The sequence below is a fragment of the Triturus cristatus genome, chromosome 7 (assembly GCF_964204655.1).
Source record: "Triturus cristatus chromosome 7, aTriCri1.1, whole genome shotgun sequence".
Taxonomy (NCBI): domain Eukaryota; kingdom Metazoa; phylum Chordata; class Amphibia; order Caudata; family Salamandridae; genus Triturus; species Triturus cristatus.
The window spans coordinates 1,285,536,296-1,285,556,615 of NC_140590.1; positions in this window are offsets into that span (position 1 = coordinate 1,285,536,296).

The following is a 20,320-nucleotide window of genomic DNA, read 5'->3' on the forward strand; positions in this document are numbered from 1 at the left end:
GTATATATATAGTAATTGTCTTCCTGTTTTAAAGCCTTAATTTTTTAACTCTTTGGATATAACATTCGCATCATTGCTTCACAAGCTTAATTGATCATTTTTGTTGTAGTAAAATCCATGCAAAACTAATGACGCTGTAAACCTGTATTCTCCTCTTCCAAAGAACAGTAATGTGTTTTGTTTTTTATTGTAACTGTAGCTTTTATGACATCTCTGTCGAAATAAAGTTTATATTGATTGATAAAACGTCGTACGCTAGGCTTTAGGAGCTCCCTCTCGAAAACGCTCTGGGCAAGGTCCAACTTATCCTTCGCTGATTGTAGGTCAAAGTCACATACTAGAGCATCAAGAGAATCTCCCTGCCCATAATGTTGAAAGTGCACTCCTGGATGGCGGGGATAGACAGAAACCCCAAAACCCTGGATTCCTGGGTCCCCACATGTGTGAACAATGTTGGGGGTGTAACTTGTAGAGGTACTAAAACTATCCAAAACTTTACACAATCGAGCTATTTTACATATATCAGGGAGGGAAGAAACAGTATTATAAAAATTCAGGAGCAACAAACTACTAGACCCTCGTGAAAAGAGCAAGGCCTGCAGGCAGTTATTCTGTTTTCAGTTCTGCAATTCTACCTTCTAGCCTAAGCAATGCATAGACCACAAGTCTCCCATTGGCTCGACCAGTCCTAGACGGGCTTGCAGGGACAAAGATAGATTTATACCCTTCCAACAAAAAATAATTATCCACAGCCCAGGTCTCTGCAAGCAAATTATGTCAAACGTCTGAACGTAACTAAGCCATTCTGGGACTGGGAACTTGCTTGCCAAACTAGCTATTTTCCAGGAGATAAGGGAGAGGTATATTGTATCCCTGGGATGGAGCCCCAAAAGGTCTGGTTCCTCTTGGAGTATGCATTCCGGACATGATGAAGATGTCACATGAAGCGGTGACCTGGGTCATCTCAGTCATCACAGTTCTAAAGGAGGCCCAGGGGGGCAAAGGCATTAGAGACTGGGACACAGGACGAGGCCTGGTGCAACTCGTAGAATGCCGTGCTCATGAGTCCCCTCGGGAACTTAGAATTTTGTGTTGGTACCGGGAACATTGGTCTGTAAAAGAAGCGCAGGGGAAGGGCCAAAATCGAGGTGACTGGGCCTGTGGAAACACAAGCATTAACCACATGGAGAATGCTCTCTACTAGGTGGAGCTGATTAAAGTTAATTATCACACAGTCCACGTCACTACTCTTTTTTGACCCTCCTATCCAGGCCACCCGTCGTACCATTATGATGTCTCTCTCCACCCTATATCCCAGAGTTGTGTTACTATTTAGCCAGTGCAGAACTTTATTTTTAAGTTGGTAAAAATCTTCAGTGGAACGTGGCTTCAGCACTGAAACATTTCCCAAAACTACTACGTATGGTGTTGCTTCGAGGGGTAAGTGGACTAATTTGGTAAGTGGGGGTAACTTGGATCCCTCTGGCTGGATTCATCACGGTTGCAGTGGGCCGAGGCGCGCTTTCATGTTGGGCTCAGGAGAACTATATGCGTGGGAGAAGCATCCATTTTGAATTTATTGAATTGCGCGCGTCTGGCACCCATTTGGAGTTCCTAAAGCTCTAATAGAAATAGAAGAGGCATACAGTGCCCTCTTCCACAGATCTTTACCTCTTTGTCCATGGAAATAGAAAATGGTGTGCAACCTTCATCCATGGAGTCGAAAAAAAGGAAATACCTCTGACACCATCAATGGGATTTTTCTTATACCACAGCGGTCTTCTTAATTAACCCTGTGTTAGATTTATTTATATCATACTTCATACTTCGTTTAGAAAAAAGTAAGATCCTTCCACTTAACACATTAAGATAACAACTCTTGGCACAACAAATGAAAAATACAAGTGACATAGAAACTATTTACATACATACATGTGATTAATGACCAACAATAATTCAAATTATATTCATGCTAAATAAAGTGAGCTTATTACACTAAAAAGCAGTCCTACTTAATTTGCACACAGTAAGGGGACTATATTTTCTTTTGTCCTCAATACGCTAAATTACAACGGGTCCTAGAAAGGTCAGAGATTTATTTCACAAACTCCAGTCATGGGCTTCAATCATTCTGCTCAAGTGCGCCTAGTATGTTGCAAGCCGTGTTATGTGGGTTGCTCTGAGCCTTTCTCGGGTGGGAGCCAACGCGTTTTTCGACCTTCAGTAGGTGGGGCCAGAGGAAATAAATCTTTCGAAGGTGTTCATCAGGGTGGGGCTATATTCATGTAGGACATAGGGTGCCATGAAAGACTTGCATGATGGAATGAAATGTAACTCCTCCTTTCTTCCTATTCAGGCAACGTCTAGGGCTGTCTTTATCCGTTTACTTCGTAGCCGCTGCCTTTTTCAATTCCTTTCTTGTAATCGGCATCTCACAAGCAGTTCGTCTGTTCCTGGCGTCCAGAGTAGAACCGCGGTACCTTCATCCATGGAGGGCAGCCATCTTGGATTGGTTAGTACACTTCAATCCCTCACATTAACAAGACCAAGTACTCACCTCAATAATCCAGATGAACTTTGAAACAGGACTGCTCTGTAGAGATCTAAAACAACCAATGTAGATAGAAACAGATCTACTTCGTTAGCACCTAACATTAAGGCAGACTTGTTGGATTAGCTCCCATTCAATGAGGTTATCTGTTTACATTGTTTTTCCCCATCACAGAACACTCAACAACCGAGGAAACACATAATATCTTTATTTTCTTCCTCTTGCTACAAGATAGTCATAGCAAGTAGGATATAATAATAATAAGGACCAAAATCATTTCTCATAATCATGACAGGGACCTATCTTAAATCTGAAGGAAGGAACTCCTATACAGTCTCATACCCCCCTAATCTCTCTAAAAATACCACCAAATCCTTTAAACGCAACCTACTTAATTAAAACCCAGAAACCTTAATCTCAGACCCCTCCTTCAACATAAAAAAGGCGCCCATATCAACGACCTGATATTTTTTAGTACTAAAATGGCCAAATGGGGTAAGACACTAAATAACGTGCTTACGGTACAGGAAATGAGGAACATTCCTTTACGTCACTAAGATGCTAATTACGCCCTCTTGAAAACAAACTAGGAGCTATATTGAATATAACATGCTACAAAAACTGCACGATTCTCACACAAGTCGTCGATAAAGATCTGGAACTATCTGACAAATATTTCTCAACCTTAAAAGAACAAGTTCTTTACAGCCCTCCCACAAGAAACCTGCCAAATAACAAATTGCAGGCCATCTCCCCACACAGGAATCAATCTGCCAAGATAGAAAACATCACGTCAAAGAGCCCAACAGTCGAAACCAGAATCCAGAAGCTCTGAAGCTAAAAGTAACAGCCCACATCTATCTAAATCAACATTATACCCCACTAACCTCAGGGCCCATAGCTCTGAATCAAGCCCCAACACTGGTCCTAACCCTGTATGGGAAAAAGTCGTTAAGATGTAGTCAGCAGTCACTGACCAGGATAGTTGGAGATGTACTCATAGAACAGGCACTAAGAACTGCGAAACTGCAGTACGATATATGACAATATGCACAGGAAAGCCTAACAATAGCCCCAATCCCCCAGAGACAACTTATTCTAGCATACCAACAGGGTCACCCATACAACCTCCTGTCTCCCCTCAACTTGGTATGGAGCTTGAAAATCTCAGCTTTCCTCATCCCAGTATGGAGTTTGATTATCTTAGCTCTCAGTCGAGCAAGACTTACAAAAGCCATGCAATTCGCTATCAGAGATATGAAGAGCCTACTACTCTTATCAGAAAAATATCTGTCAAAATTGGAGCTCCAACAGAAATCCACCCAAGAAACCTATAATAAACCAAAGTCTATCCCAATGTCAGTGACAAACAGACTATATCGTCCTCGCAATCATCTCCGATATCTGACAGACAATGAGATAAAAAACTCTGTTGATATCATATGAACCATACCCCAATCTTCCCTCTTCCCACTAAGAACACATCATTCAATCAGTCCCAATTAACGCAAGCAGAATTGCAAAGAGTAGCCACAGAATGCCAAACTTCAACAACCTAATAAATGTGATTCTAATTCCCGAAAAGCAAGAACCATTAACGATCAAACCTCAGAAACCCATTCTGTGTCTACGACTTAAGTGTCGGTCAGCATAAAAACATGCCGCAGACATAGCTGACCTTAACTTAAACCAAGAAATCGACGTAACTATCCTAACTGAATCATAGCTATCAAATTCATCCTGTCCATGCCTAGATCTATTAGTCCCCCCGAACTACTGCATTGTGAGACTAGAGAGGCCAAACAAAATGGGCAGAGGCATCGCCTGTTTACATTGAGCTGACATTGCCATTACGAAAGTACAATCAGACCCCCTAGAGTCTTGTGAATATCTCGGTCTGTCCTTAAGATCCGTAGACAATCAAATTTGCAAACTTCACGCATTTTACCACCCCCCAGGCAAAGACACCATGTTCATACACCAGCTGATAGAAATCATCGCACCAAACTCTACTCCCCATTCCAATGATGTTTTCTAAGGAGACTTCAGACTTTACTGGGAAGATCATACTGACAATCAGATCAATCTACTCAAAGCCTTCCTTGAAGATCAATTGTTGGTTCAAGAATGCCATTCTACCAACCCACTCTAAAGGTTCTACCTTAGACTGGATCATCTCTAAAGAAGAAGCTGTCGATAAAATCGAGATCATCCCATGCGACTGGTATGATCATAACATCATTACCTTCCAAATACCACACATAAAAACAAAAACCTCCGCACAATCAATAAAACCCAGAAAATGGCTTTGTGACACCATAGGGCTCAATATGGAAAATCTCGCAGCACGCTGTGAGAAAGAACTGCAACCTCCTAATAACCTGGTAGACGTCAGTGACCTCATGGATTATTACAACAATACGATGACGAGCATAATAGAGGACATAGCCCCATTAAAACTCAGAAGAGTCCCTGACAAAGATAAAAAACCCTGGTTTAACGGATCCCTCAATGAAGAAAGACGATCACTCAGACTCACAGAGCGGAAATGGCGACAACACCTTCCTCACCCCATTTAATCCAACTAAGACAGGCCAGAAAGGCCCACAATAAAAGCATTCTAAATTCAAAAAAAGACTAGATATTGCAAAGAGTATCTCGACCATAAAACCAAACAATCACTTCAACGATCCTCTACCAGCAAATTGTTGGTCTACAATAAACAATTTGCTCATCCCCTCATGGACAAAGATTATTAACGCTTCGCTATCGCAAAGCTCACTACCAGACTGCCTAAAAACAGGGCAAGTCACGTCAATCTTAAAAAAACAACAGAGAACCCCTCAGACCTTAACAACTTTAGACTAGTAACTAACATTCCCATGCTAGCCAAGGTCCTGGAAAAATGTGTACAACAACAACTGAGCCAACACATCTCTGAATTCAAACTGCTGAATGACTTCCAATCTGGATTTAGACCAAACCACAGTACTGAAACAGCAATTCTGCACATCGTGGATGACGCTCGACTTGCCTTCCACCACAACGAAACCTGTCTCCTAATACTGCTTGACCTCTCATCGGCATTCAACACTGTAAACCATGCTAACATACTAGATCGCCTGAAAATAATGATGGGCTTAGAGGGTACCATCCTAAAGTGTTCAGTTCATTCTTAGAAAACAGATCGCAAAAATTGATAGTGAACCAAACACTATCTGCATCACCCAGAAATTTTATTGGAGTATCATAGGGCTCAACACTATCCCTTGCACTATTTAATCTGTACGTAGTGCCACTCACAGAATTCTTACAGCAATCAAACATCTCGTTTCACACGTACGCAGATGATGCACAGCTTTACATCAAGATCACATCAACAAAAGAGATCGGTGGTATGAACCAGGCACTAAAGAGAACAGTCCATTGGTTCACTAGCAATCACCTCAAGCTTAACCCTCATAAAACTGAATTCCTTCTGATTTCCCCCCAGAAAAGGGCTGCGAATATCTCGGAGTGCACCAAACTGATCACGGCGCCAAACTGTACTCCGAAGATAGTAGATTCAACCAAATCCCTGGGAATTATGCTAGACAAAAACCTGAACGTGCTAATGATGCAGATCTGAGCTTCCAAATCCCCTCCACTTCCACGGACGGAATGATTTCACAGTCACACGCACACTCACACATCATACGCTGGTGGGGCCCATAACACCAACATTCATTCTAACCAAACTATCCGTGCCTGTAAAGGGGAAAATAACAACCTAACCGATCTGCATTTATCACTCCGAAGGAAGAACCACCTTCTTTAACTCACCCTATCAGTTCCTCCTTCAGATAGGTCGACTGGACCGTCTAGTTGCTGGTTTGATAATAAACTATAAACACTCAAATATATTCAAATAAATCATTCACTAAAATAATCACCCGACACATTTATTAAAATAATGCTTTCTCTTTATCTAAATCAATTGTTAAACCTAGCAAAATGCAGCATCATCTTTGTCATATTTACCTATTCTGGCTATTTGTCGTTTTCTAAGTCAGAACTGGTCTTCAAAGCATCAGTCAGCATCTCTGGCTCAGTCATAAGCGTCCCCGTCCTCTCCGTCAGCGTCAGGACCTCGGGTCATAAATTCAGGAAGGGACTCGACTCGACGAACATTAACCTCTCTAAGCTACTCATTTTTATACAGAAAATTACAATATTAAAGTTACATTTCCAAATTCTTGTAAATCTTATTGGCTATTACAAATTTGGTGACCGGATTTCACTGCAACATGTGCAAATGTTTCCAGGCGCTTTCTCACGTAAAGTCTTGATTGTCATTGTCAAATGTTACAACAATTGTTGCAAGCAAAAGGGACACGACCCTAGCAAATGTTTCTTTAGGCGGCACAGGTCCGGGTTGACATCTCTAAATTGTTCTTTATCTTTTGTCTTTTCTGCATGTTCAGGGTCGTCTTGGCATTCATCCCAGACAGTCCCCATGACATCTCTTCGGTTCAAATTGAGGGCAGGGTTGCAGTCAGTGCAGAACGCTTTTCTTTTACAAAATCATCTACTCGAATATAGGCTTCGGATGGTGGCCATCTTGTAGCAGGCCACAATGGTCAACTTAAGCAGAACAAACGAAAAATCATAATTAATACATGGAAATAATTAAAACAGTGTTATTCCCCATCTAATACCCATATGTGCATGCATTTATCTAGCCATATGCGACACTTAAAGCCATTAGTGCATGTTTATTTTAAGCGCAAATTAGTTTACTTATTATTTTAGCCATGCAGATGCATTCCCACGTGTATTCTTTCAGTTAGTAAGGTTGGTTTAGTAAAAACGACTTCACACAAATAATTATTATGATTATTACTTAGTGATTTTAATATAAACATACGAAAATGGAACAGGAGTTTCACTTTAGCTTATTATGCCTGCTCCAGCAATCCCCCCCTTTGGTGATTTTATCACCAAATAACACCCAAAATTTCAAATTTCTTTCCCTTTTGACAAATTCAAAATGTCTTTTTGCTCAGATTTTATAATCTAGTTTCTTTTTCATCTTCTCTTTTTGCTTCTATATACATACTTTCGCTCAATTCTTCTAATACAATTTCTTGTATTTCTCTTTCTTTTTTCTTTTCTCTTCTTTTTACTATTTCTCGTTTAGTTTTCTTTTTATTTCTTCTATATCTACAACACATACATCCTAATCTAAGAACTAATAATGCAATAATCACACAAGTTAATGGAAATAATATTTTACCAAATATGGTACTACCTATTTTAGCTATGAAATTCTTAATGGCAATCAATTTATTTGCCATTTTAGTCCAAATATTTTCAGCTTCCAGTGGTACTAATTCTTCATGCAAGTCAGTAATATTTTTGATATAGACTTTTAGATCTTTGCTTTCGTCAGGAATGTAAGTGCAACAATGTTGAACTTTCAGCATTCCACAGATTCCACCCTCTTTTGCCAATAGGATATCAAGGGCAAGTCGATTTTGCATCACCATAGCACGTAAGGCAACCAGTTCAGTATCTACTAATAGGAAGCCTCCAGCTGTGTTTGTGGACAACCGATCCACAACTGTTGACAATTTCCGAATACTAAGTGCATTCAGAGTTATTCCCACTGCTGGTATCAATGCTCCAAAAATATCACCTATAATTTCTGTCCATGTTTCTCTTTTACCACGTGTTAGTATGTTAGTTTCTTCAGTGTTATCTACTCTATCCATGTGAAAGATTTTTGGAAAGACCAGGCCAACATAACATGTGCCATACCAATGGTCAGGCAACCTGTAATAAGCCTTATTTCCACAAATATAATATAATCCAGGAAAGACTGGATCTTCTCCTCCTCTAAATCCCCAACCGGTTGCAATAAAATATGTATCATGGCACTCACTAGACCCTATATAATAATAATCATATTGGGATTTCCTTCTCGTGATACATAGTTTTCCCTTCTGTGATGCATCTATGGCCAAAGTTGGACTGGCTCCATTTTTCAATTCTTTCTCTTTTCCTGTATCCCATAATGGGTCACTTATTCTTTTCCCATCAGTATTTTTGTGCATCCCTAATCTCCTTTCTTCAACCATGTCTAGAAATGGTTTCTCTTCTTCCTTCAAACTGCAAGTTAAATTGTTTCTGTAAATGTATTCTAATGTTAATTCTTTAGTTTCTATAAAAATTTCACCTAAAATGTTAGCTTCCTTAGCAGGATTCAAATCTTTGTTCATTGGCAATTGCCCTAAAATGTTATCTACGTTAGATAAATTATAGTCTACTCTTCCTAATTGATAAAATATACTAAGTAATACACTACATGAAATTCCATATGTAGCTGGGAGGTGATGATAAGTCACTCCTTCTGAAACAGAAGCAGGTAATTGCATACATACGTAGCAATCCCTTACGTCCATTGTCTTGACGTATTCGTACAACAATTTTGAAAACACATTGCTAGAAAAATCATTAATAGACCTATCCTTATGTACATGTGTGTTACTTATACTAGTTGGAACTACTTTCTGGAAACTTTTCCCCATGTTAGTCGTGTTTTCAGTGTGTCCTCCTAAAGTGTCTATAGTTACTTTGAAAGAAATTAGTAGAGCAAGCACGTTCCACAATAGCATCAATAATCCTGTACAACAGCACATCTTGCACCACCTTTTCATGAAGGTACATCTATTCTGGTTATTCTCTGTGTTAGCCATCTGGACAATCTGACCGTGTCTTTTGACTTAGCCTCTTCTACTCCACTACTGTATTTCTAGGGCAGCAAGTACACAACGGGTTATTACAATCCGTTAGTTTCTATTTTACTTCTTCAGTTTCTTTTCCAGCCAATTTCTTTGGATTTCTCAATCTGGTCTCTCATCACTTTTCACTCTTTCATTATTGTCATTAAATTGCAGAAAGTCCTGAACCTCCACTTCTTCTCCAATATCGGACAAGATAACTCTCAGGATTCCCACAGTTTCTTCTTCTTCAACCACTCTTAGCAAAGTCTCCTATGGATTTCCTTGACTGTCTGCCTCTTCTCCTTGTTCAGGCAGTGCCACATACGTCCATTCTGGTGAGTTGTACTTCTGGTTGGGTTTTCTGATTCTTTTGTTTTCTTCAGCTATTTCTGTTTCTCCTTCTTTAGCTTGGTTTTGACTTGACACTTCATTCACTTGTTCAGCTTTTGATGGTTCAAATCATGTCAATCGATATTTCAGTCTTTTTATTTTGTTGGGCCAAAGGTCTCCTTTAGCATTTCTCTTTGATTTTCCTTCTTTGGTGTTTTTCTCCTTGATCCAAGTTCTCTTTCTCAGAACTCGAACTTCAGGTGTCTCATTTTCACTTTCTTCAGATTCTGTCTCGATTGCTTCCTTTTCACCAACAGTTTCCTTTTCAACAGAGGTCTTCTTTTCAACCACTGTTTCTTTTCCAGCAACAGTCTCTTTTTCACTAACCTGAGATTGCCCTACTTCTGTCCCTCCTCGGTTCTCTGGCACGCAATCTTCTTTCTGACTACTTGTCCCTTCACCTAGCTCAGTGTTGATGTTCCCTACACCTCCTCGGGGTTTTTCCGCAGAAACCTGTCCCTCTCTCTCTACTTCTGTCCCTTTTTCATCTACAATGATTATCTCAGGTGAGACTTCTCCAGTTTCTTTGTTTGCTTCAAGGGTCACTTCTGTTGCAATGTTCCTTTCTTTTCTTTCTTTCTTTTTGTGTTCGCTATTGATAGTTGGGATTTCAGGCAATTCCTCAGAATCTGGTCCAGTCTCTGAAACTTGCAATGTTTTCTTCAGAATTCCTTTTGGTGGGTGTGAAGCCGAACGTGGCCCTCTTTCCCCCCTTTCAGGATTTCTTCTTCTTCTGGTTGTTTCTCTGTCTGAATTGTCACTTGACTCTGAATCATCAAAATACTCTCTTCCAATACCTTCTCCTGGGCTTGGAACTCTCAGAGTGTGGCTTGCATGTATCCAGTTTTTCCCTCCTGCACACTTCACAGCAGTCGTTGTGGTCAGGACAACTTGCCTTGGTCTTCCCCACCTTGGAACCAAGCAATTTCTTCTTCTGTGGACCTTTATTCTCACCCAGTCCCCTGGGCTCAAATCATGGGCTGGTTTCTTTTCAAGTGTGGCGGCGTCTTCTCCAACCTGGTGAAACACAGAATGGACTGCGTCAGCCAGGCCTTTACAGTAATCCAAAATCATGTCATCAGTTATTGTCATCAGCTTGTTGACAGGTACAAATGCATGTCTCATGGCACGTCCCATGATCATTTCATGTGGACTCAAACCTGTTGTTCTGTCGGGAGTAGACCTAATTGTCATCAAGACTAGAGGCAAGACATCAGGCCATTTCATTCCAGTGGCTAAGCACATTTTACCAATTCTGTTTTTGATGGTACCATTCATTTGTTCAACCACACCAGAAGCCTCTGGTCGGTAGGCACAATGTAGCTTCTGCTGTATGCTCAATGCTTCACAGATCAAACCCATGATCTCATTATAGAAGTGTCCCCCTCTGTCTGATTCAATGGTCACTGGGAACCCGTACCTTGGGATGAATTCTCTCAGTAATAGCTTTGCTACTGTTATCCCATCATTCCTTCTTGTGGGGAAAGCCTCCACCCATCTGGAAAACAGACAAACTACCACCAGGACATATCTCAACCTGTTTACCCGTGGCATTTCAATGAAATCTACCTGCATTCTGGTGAAGGGTCCTCCTTCCCTGCCTATTGTTCCTAGGCTCACCACAGTTTTCTTTCCAGGATTGTACTGCTGACATATCAGGCATCTTTGACAAAGACTCTCTGCTATTAACCTGAATTTTGGATTGTACCAAGTCTGCTTAAATGCTCTTATCATAGCATCCCTCCCCAGGTATCCCTGGCCATGATACATCCTTGCCATGGTAGATAGCATGCTATCTGGCATCACTGGTCTTCCATCTCTATAGACCCACACATGGTCCTTTTCTCTTGGTGCACAACCTGCTTTTACCCTTTGCTTCATTTCCTCATCTCCTACCTCATCCTGTAACTGCTTCACTTCTTCCCATGTCTCTACAACGTTAGTAAACATTAAAGATCAAGAAGACATTTCTCTTTGTTTTCCCCGGTTGATTGAGTAATTGTTCCTCGCACAATACTGAGCCATGTCATTAGCAAACCTATTTCCGTTGGAAATGAAATCTTCCCCTTGACTATGAGCAGCACATTTAACAACAGCCAATTCTTTAGGCAGCTGTATCGCCTCAATCAATCTTCCAACCACTTCTGCATTCTTAATGGGAGTTCCACTTGAGGTCAGGAAACCTCTTTGTAGCCATAACTGGCCAAAATCATGGACAACTCCGAATCCGTATTGGCTGTCTGTCATCACAGTCACTCTCAGATTCTTTCCAATTTTACAGGCTTTTGACAATGCCACCAATTCTGCCACTTGAGCGGATTTAACTCCTTTCAAGGGTGATGCTTCCACCACTCCTGCCACCGTGCATACTGCATAAGCTGCACTCAACACACCTTCATCCGTTCTCAAGCAAGATCCATCCACGAAAAGCACATGATCACTTTCGGGCAGTGGCAAATCTTTTATATCTGGTCTGGGCTTTGTACAGTAGTCAAGCACATCCAGGCAATCATGATCAATTTCATCTCCTACCTGCACACTTTCAGCATCTGGCAACAACGTTGCTGGATTCACATTCACACATCTTTCCAGACTCACATTTGATGCTCCTATAATGACTTTCTCATATTTTGTCAGCAGACTATGTGACATGAACTGTGTCCGGCTCCTTGTTAAAAGGATTGCCACATCGTGAGGTACGAATACCCGTACAGGATATCCCATTATGATTCCCTCACTTTGTTCCAGACTTTTGCATGTAGCAGCTACTGCTTTTAGGCAACCTGGTAAACCCACAGCTACTGGGTCAAGTGTTGATGAGAAGTATGCAACTGGCCTCCTCAGACGTCCATGTTTCTGAATTAACACTGAGTGCACAACCATTTCTTTCACTGCAGTACAATTCAAATTCTTTTTCATAATCTGGCATACCCAGGGCAGGTGCTTCACACAACTTGTTTTTCAATTCTTTGAACGCTGCCATTTGTTCTTTGTTTAATTCCAAAGGGTCCCTTACTTAACTTTTGGTCAATTTTATTAATGGCTTGGCAATCAGGGAGAAATTACTTATCCACTGACGACAATAGCCAACCATTCCCAATAACATTCTCACTTCTCTTTGTGTCATCGGGGCTCTCATTCCTTTGATAATTCTGATTCTGTCAATTGTCACTTTCCTCAGGCCTTTCTCAATGTTATGTCCTAGGTAGTGAACTTCTTTCTTACAAAACTGCAATTTGGCTGGAGATACCTTTAATCCTCCATCTGCCAAGTGATTCAGCAAAGCAATAGTGTCCACTTCGCAAGCTTCACGTGTTTTCGATGCCACAAGCAGGTCATCTATGTACTGAACCAATACTGAATTTTCAGGCATTGTCAGACTTTCCAGAGATTTTTTTAACAACTGATGAAATATGGAGGGGCTCTCTGTGTACCCCTGTGGATTTCGGCACCATGCCAAAATACGCTGTCCAAACCGAAAGGCAAATATCGGTTGGCTGTTGTGGTGCAACGGAATTGAAAAGAAAGCATGGCACAAATCAATTACTGTGTACCATTCAGCATCATGGGGAATCTGATACAAAATCACTGATGGATTTGGTTCAATAGGACAACATGGCACAACAATTTTGTAAATTTTTTCTCAAATCCTGCACTATTCTGAACTTCCCATTAGGTTTCTTCAGTCCCATGATCGGTGAATTACATGGACTGCTCAATATTTCCCTCAGCACCCCCTGCTGGATCATTTTCTCAATGATAGGGGTTATTCCTTCAATTATTTCAGGTGTCAGTCTATACTGTGGAATATTTGGGTAAGCTATCCCTTCTTTTACAGAAATTTTCACTGGATCAACATTTCTCATCAGGCCTACATCTTCTCCTGTGAAATCCCAGACTGATGCTTTCACAGTCTGCTTTAATTCTGGGGGTAATTCATCAGGATTGAATACTGCATAGGTTCCAACAGCCTCACTTTCTCGGTTGTCTATGGTCATTCTGTATAGGACATCCTCATCTGGTGTCTCAAAAGCTATTCCATCTGGAGTACAGAAAATGGTGCAATTCATCTTGCACAGTATATATTTGCCTAACAGATTCACAGGACTGGTGTCACACACCACAAATCGGTGCATGTCTGAAAATTTCCCTATTCTAACCCTTACTGGTTCAGTAAGATAAGTCTTAATCTGTGTGTTGGACACACAAACTACTTGGATTGTTTCATCTGAGAGAGGAACGTTTTTAACATCAGCTGACCTGACAGTAGATCGTGTAGCACCAGTATCGACTAAGAAAGTGATGCTTTCATCATTAATTTTCCCATCTACAAAAGGTCCTGTCTGGTCTATTTCTAGAGATGCGCCAAGTACGCACTCTGCTTCCTCCCATGGGCACCGTCAGACTTCCTCCTCAGTGTCACTTCCCTCATTCCTCAGCCAATATTGTGACACAGCACTCGCACGTTTTGATTTGTTTACCTGTCCTTCGTTGTAGAATCCCGTCTCCTGATTATACTTCTGAGGACCTTTGTTGTGCGGCAAGGGCGGCTTTGGCTCTTGATTCTGCTGCTTAACAATCTTCTGCTGTTGCTGCTGCTGGCCACTCCCATCACTCTGCACCTGTGGATTCAATGATTGATTTCCAGTGTTAGCACACAGAGGATTCTTACACTCGGATTTCCAATGCCCCAATTCTCCGCAGTTGTGGCACGGAAATTTCTTCTTCGCTTCTTCAATATTACCTTTTCCCTTTCCTGGGCAAATCTTTGTCTATTTCCTGGGTTGTTTGCTTGTTCAACTAACTGGGCTTCCTGCCTTTCTGCAACCTTCACTTGTGCCCACATTGCCTTTTCTTTCAGCTTTCTCTGCTTTGCCTCAATTTCATCACTAAAATATTTGGCATGTCTCAGAATTTCATCAATCTTTTTACTCTGCCAGTCCACTGTGTGCTGCCTAATCATTTCGCCAATCTCAGGACGTAAACCATATACAAATCTGTATACAAAATGGCTCAAATCCTTCTCACCCAAATGTAGGCCACACTTAGTGTAGGTAGATACACCACTATCACTACACTAGAAATGTCTTTAGGTTCAGGTGCCCCTAAGGCTCTGGAAGGACCCCAAAGGGTCCCAGTCGACAAGTAGGATCATCTCTCCTTTGCTGATCTTAGGGAGATGTGCACCCTTAGGAAACTTAAGACAAACAAAGGTGCCAATACCCAACGTCTCAGGGTAATCCTGCTCATAGCAGACTTTATGCAGACTTTAGGGTCTGGTTGGGTAGACAGGTTGGGTGGGCATCCATTAGAAGAGGACCCTCCAAGAGAGGACTCTGATGAGGACCAGGAAGAGGATGAAGATCCTGACCTGGAAGAACCAGACCACTCACAACATGGAGGTGATGGCCCAAGAGGCACTCCCTCCATCCCTAGAGGGGGAGTGGTGGATCCAAGAAGGAACAGATCCCCCTCAGTGGGATCCAACCATTCTGGGAGATCCAAAGGGACCTCTGCCTCTTCTCAGAGAAGAGAATCCTCTCATGAGAGGAAATGCAGACTGATCAAATTTGAGCAGGCTAAGCTACAGCTTAAGAGAGAACAGTTAGCATTGGACAGGGAAGCCCTGGAGCTTCAGAGAGCTTCAAGAAAGTGGGGTCTAGAGACCCCTGGTGGCAGTAATGAAACCTCTAGAGTTAGAGAGAAAATCCCTGACAATAGGAACCTCCACAAGATTGTGCCCCCCTATCATACAGGGGATGACATCCACAAATGGATAGCTGCTCTTGAGAGGGCCTGTAAAGTACAGAGGGTCCCAGTAGAGCAGTGGGCAGCAATCCTGTGGCTCCCCTTTGCAGACAAAGGAAGAGACAAGCTCCTCTCTGTAAGAGAAGAGGATGCTGATGATTACTATATCTTGAGAGATGCTTTAATAGATGGGTTTGGCTTAACCACTGATCAGTACAGACTTAAGTTCAGAGATACCCAAAAAGCACAGAATCAAGACTGGGTAGATTTTGTTGATTGTGCAACCAAGGCACTGGAAGGTTGGTTAACTGGCAGCAAAGTAAATGATTATCAAGGATTGTATAATCTCATAATGAGGGAGCAGATTCTTAATAATTGTCAGAACCAGCTCTTACATCAGCACCTGGTGGACTCTGATCTGACCTCTCCCCAAGAATTGGGAAAGAAGTGAGACAAATGGGTCAGAACCAGGATTAAGCAAAAGGTCCAGCCCTTGGGGGGTGCAACTAAAAAGGAAGATGCCAAAAGCTCTGAGAAGGGTGGGGAAAAGGGAAAAGACCAGCAGTCTTCAACAGGCCCCCAAAAATCTGCATCTGACAAATCCCCAGCTAATAAAGCTAAACAACCAAGGAAGCCATGGTGTAAGTTCTGTAAGCAGAAGACCCATTGGACTTCACATTGTAACAAGGCCAAAGACTCCACAAGTACCACTCCACCTGCCCCTAAGGCAGCTGCTCTCCCTAGTGCAGCCATAGGTGGTGGTACACAGAACAAGGGTATAGTAGGGTTGACCCTGGGATCTGGAGAGGACTCTGGCCTAGTCAGAACTCCTACTCAGGCTGTTCTAGTTTGTGATGGGGACCTGTCCCTGTTTGTGAGCCCCAGTGGTCTGGGCAAATACAGACAACAGCCAACCATAAATGGAAGGGAGTCACTAGTTTACAGGGATACAGGGGCTAGTGTCACTATGGTGACTAAGGACCTTGTAGACCCTAGCCAGATCATACTTGGAGAGATATACCAAGTGACCAATGCTAGCAACGTTAGTACATACCATACTCTAGCTGTTGTGTACTTCTCCTGGGGAGGGGTAACTGGCCTCAAGAAAGTTGTGATGAGTGCAGACCTACCTGTTGAATGTTTACTAGGGAATGATTTGGAGACCTCAGCATGGGCTGAGGTGGAGCTAAGTACCCATGCAGCAATGTTGGGTATACTAGCAGAAGTATTTGCCCTGACAAGGTCAAAAGCAAAGCTGACAGGAACTGAACAGGCCTTGGATCCTGGAAAAATGGACCAAGGACCTTCCAAGAGGAGGAGTAGCAGGGGTAAGGCAGAACTTTCCCCCCAGGATCAGTCTGTAGAGACTCTTTTAGCAGAAGAGGATCTATCTCCTGAAGAAGGAACTGCCCCAGAGGAACTGGAACCTGATCAGGTTGAGTTCTTGGGGGCAGGGGACCTTCCAGGGCAGACTTGAGCCTGGAGCAGCAGAGCTGCCCCACTCTTGAACTCCTCAGACAGCAAGCTGCTGCTGAGGCTGCAGGGAATGCCAGTGGGACCCATAAGGTTTATTGGGATGAAGGGCTCCTTTACTCTGAGGGTCGAGACCCCAAGCCTGGTGCACCCAGGAGGTTGGTCATACCTCAAAATTTTAGGGGCTTCCTGCTCACACTGGCCCATGATATTCCCTTAGCAGGACACCTGGGCCAAAACAAGACTTGGGACAGAATTGTCCCTCACTTTCATTGGCCCCAGATGAGTGAAGACTGTAAGAGCTTTTGCAGCTCTTGCATTACCTGCCAGGCAAGTGGCAAGGCAGGTAAATCCACAAAGGCCCCCCGATACCATTGCCTGTGGTGGGGGTGCCCTTTGAGCGGGTGGGGATTGACATTGTTGGTCCCCTGGACCCACCAACAGCATCTGGGCACAGGTTCATTCTAGTGGTAGTGGATCATGCCACTAGATACCCAGAAGCTATTCCCCTTAGGACCATCACAGCACCTGTGGTGGCAAGGGCCCTCCTGGGAGTCTTTTCCAGGGTGGGGTTTCCTAAGGGGGTATTGTCTGACAGAGGTACAAACTTTATGAGTAGTTACCTGAAGGCAATGTGGAAGGAGTGTGGGGTTAACTATAAGTTCACCACCCCTTACCACCCACAATGCAATGGTCTTGTTGAGAGATTCAACAAGACCTTAAAGGGTATGATCAAAGGGCTCCCAGAAAAGCTTAGGCAAAAATGGGATGTTCTTCTGCCCTGCCTTCTCTTTGCATACAGAGAGGTGCCACAAAAGGGGGTTGGTTATAGCCCCTTTGAACTTTTGTTTGGCCATCCTGTTAGAGGGCCACTTTGTCTAGTGAAGGAGGGATGTGAGCAACCTCTCAAACCCCCTAAACAGGATATAGTGGACTATGTACTTGGTCTCCGCTCCAGGATGGCTGAGTACATGAAGAAGGCAACTAAAAACCTGGAGGCAAGTCAGGAATTACAGAAAGCCTGGCATGACCAAAAGGCTGTCCTGGTGGTGTACCAGCCAGGACAGAAGGTATGGGTGCTGGAGCCAGTGGCCCCAGCAGCTCTCCAAGATAAGTGGAGTGGACCCCATACCATTTTGGAGAAAAAGGGAGAGGTTACCTACCTGGTAGACCATGGCTCTCCCAGAAGTCCCCACAGGGTACTTCATGTGAATAGGTTGAAAGCATATGTGGACAGGGCTGACATGGGCTTGCTCATGGCAACAGATGAGGGACAGGAGGAAGAGAGTGACCCTCTCCCAGACCTGCTCTCTCAGAACCCTGACGATGGGTCAGTTGATGGAGTAGCCTTGGCAGGCAGCCTCACTGACCAGCAGCAAGCAGACTGTAGACAGGTTCTACAGACTTACAGACATATGTTTTCTCTGACTCCTAGTCAGACCACCTGGTGCACTCACAAAGTGGACACTGGGGACAGTCTGCCTGTCAAGAATAAAATCTACAGGCAACCTTACCATGTCAGGGACTGCATAAGGACAGAAGTCCAAAAGATGTTGGAGTTGGGACTGATTGAGCCCTCAGATAGCCCCTGGGCTAGCCCAGTAGTCCTAGTACCAAAACCTCATACCCAGGGTGGTAAGAGAGAGATGAGGTTCTGTGTCGACTACAGGGGACTCAATGCAGTCACTAAGACTGATGCTCACCCAATTCCCAGAGCAGATGAGCTCATAGATAGATTGGCCTCAGCCAAGTATCTGAGCACATTTGATCTGACAGCTGGCTACTGGCAGATAAAGTTAGCGGAGTCTGCAAAAGCCAAAACTGCATTTTCTACCCCTGGTGGGCATTTTCAATTTATTGTGATGCCCTTTGGTTTGAAAAATGCACCTGCCACTTTTCAAAGGTTGGTGAACCAAGTCCTATCAGGCCTGGAAGACTTTAGTGCAGCATATCTAGATGATATTGCTGTCTTTAGCTCCACCTGGGAAGATCACCTGATCCACCTGAGGAAAGTTTTGGAAGCCCTGCAAAAGGCTGGGCTCACTATCAAGGCTACTAAGTGCCAGATAGGGCAGAGTCAGGTTGTATACCTGGGTCACCTTGTAGGTGGAGGCCAGGTTCAACCACTTCAGAGCAAAATCCAGACCATCATGGACTGGGTTGCTCCAACCACCCTGACTCAGGTCCGAGCTTTCTTGGGCCTGACTGGTTATTATAGGAGGTTTGTAAAGGGATATGGATCCATTGTGACCCCCTTGAATGACCTCACCTCTAAGAGGATGCCCAAAAAGGTTCAGTGGACTGTCAGCTGTCAGAAAGCTTTTGATGACCTAAAACAGGCAATGTGCTCTGCTCCAGTGCTCCAAAGCCCCAACTACTCCAAAGAATTCATAGTTCAAACTGATGCTTCAGAGGTGGGGGTAGGTGCTGTGGTATCACAACTGAATGAGGAGGGCCAGGATCACCCAGTACTTTTATTAGCAGAAGGTTGACCCCCAGAGAGAAACGTTGGTCAGCCATAGAGAGGGAGGCCTTTGCTGTGGTCTGGGCCTTGAAGAAGCTGAGGCCATACTTGTTTGGCACTCACTTCATTGTTCAGACAGACCATAAGCCCCTCCTATGGCTAAAACAGATAAAGGGTGAAAACCCCAAACTACTCAGGTGGTCCATTTCCCCACAGGGGATGGACTATACAGTGGAACATAGACCTGGGAGCAACCATGCCAATGCAGATGGCCTCTCCAGATATTTCCACTTAGAACATGAAGACTCAACTGGTCAAGGTTAGTTTAATGTCCCTGCGTTGGGGGGGAGGGTTATGTAGGAGAGTGGCATCGACTGCATAGTTGCCCCCAACTTTTTGCTGATGATTTGACTGTTTTTATGACTTTAGCCAGGCTGTGGCCCTGCTATCCAGGACCCCAGCCTATCTGCTTCCTCTGTTAAATGATGTGAGTACCCTAGGTACCAACCAACTGGATGCTGAGGGTGCCCTGACAGTCCCTTGTAGATGGTACCCTAGGTACCCAGGGCATGGGTCCCTCAGTAGGCCTACCAGGGCTGCAGCACTTATTGTGCCACCCTGGGACAGCCATACAAACTGACACCACCAGACCACTACTGTAGTCTGGGTAAGGTGGTGCTAGCACCCCTTACAGGGATATAGGTACCCTATATCCCACCCCATTACAACACATGCACTCTCATAGGTCACCCCTATAGCAGGCCTTGCTAATCCTACAGGGCAGGGTGCTGAGGTATGTGTGAGTGGGGACCCCTACATGAGTAGGGCCTCTCTGCTACCTTCGTAAAATCGTTACTGGGTTGTTTGTAGTGTAGCCATACCATATACTCTTAACCGCATTATAAGTCTATCGCGATACCGCGATAACTT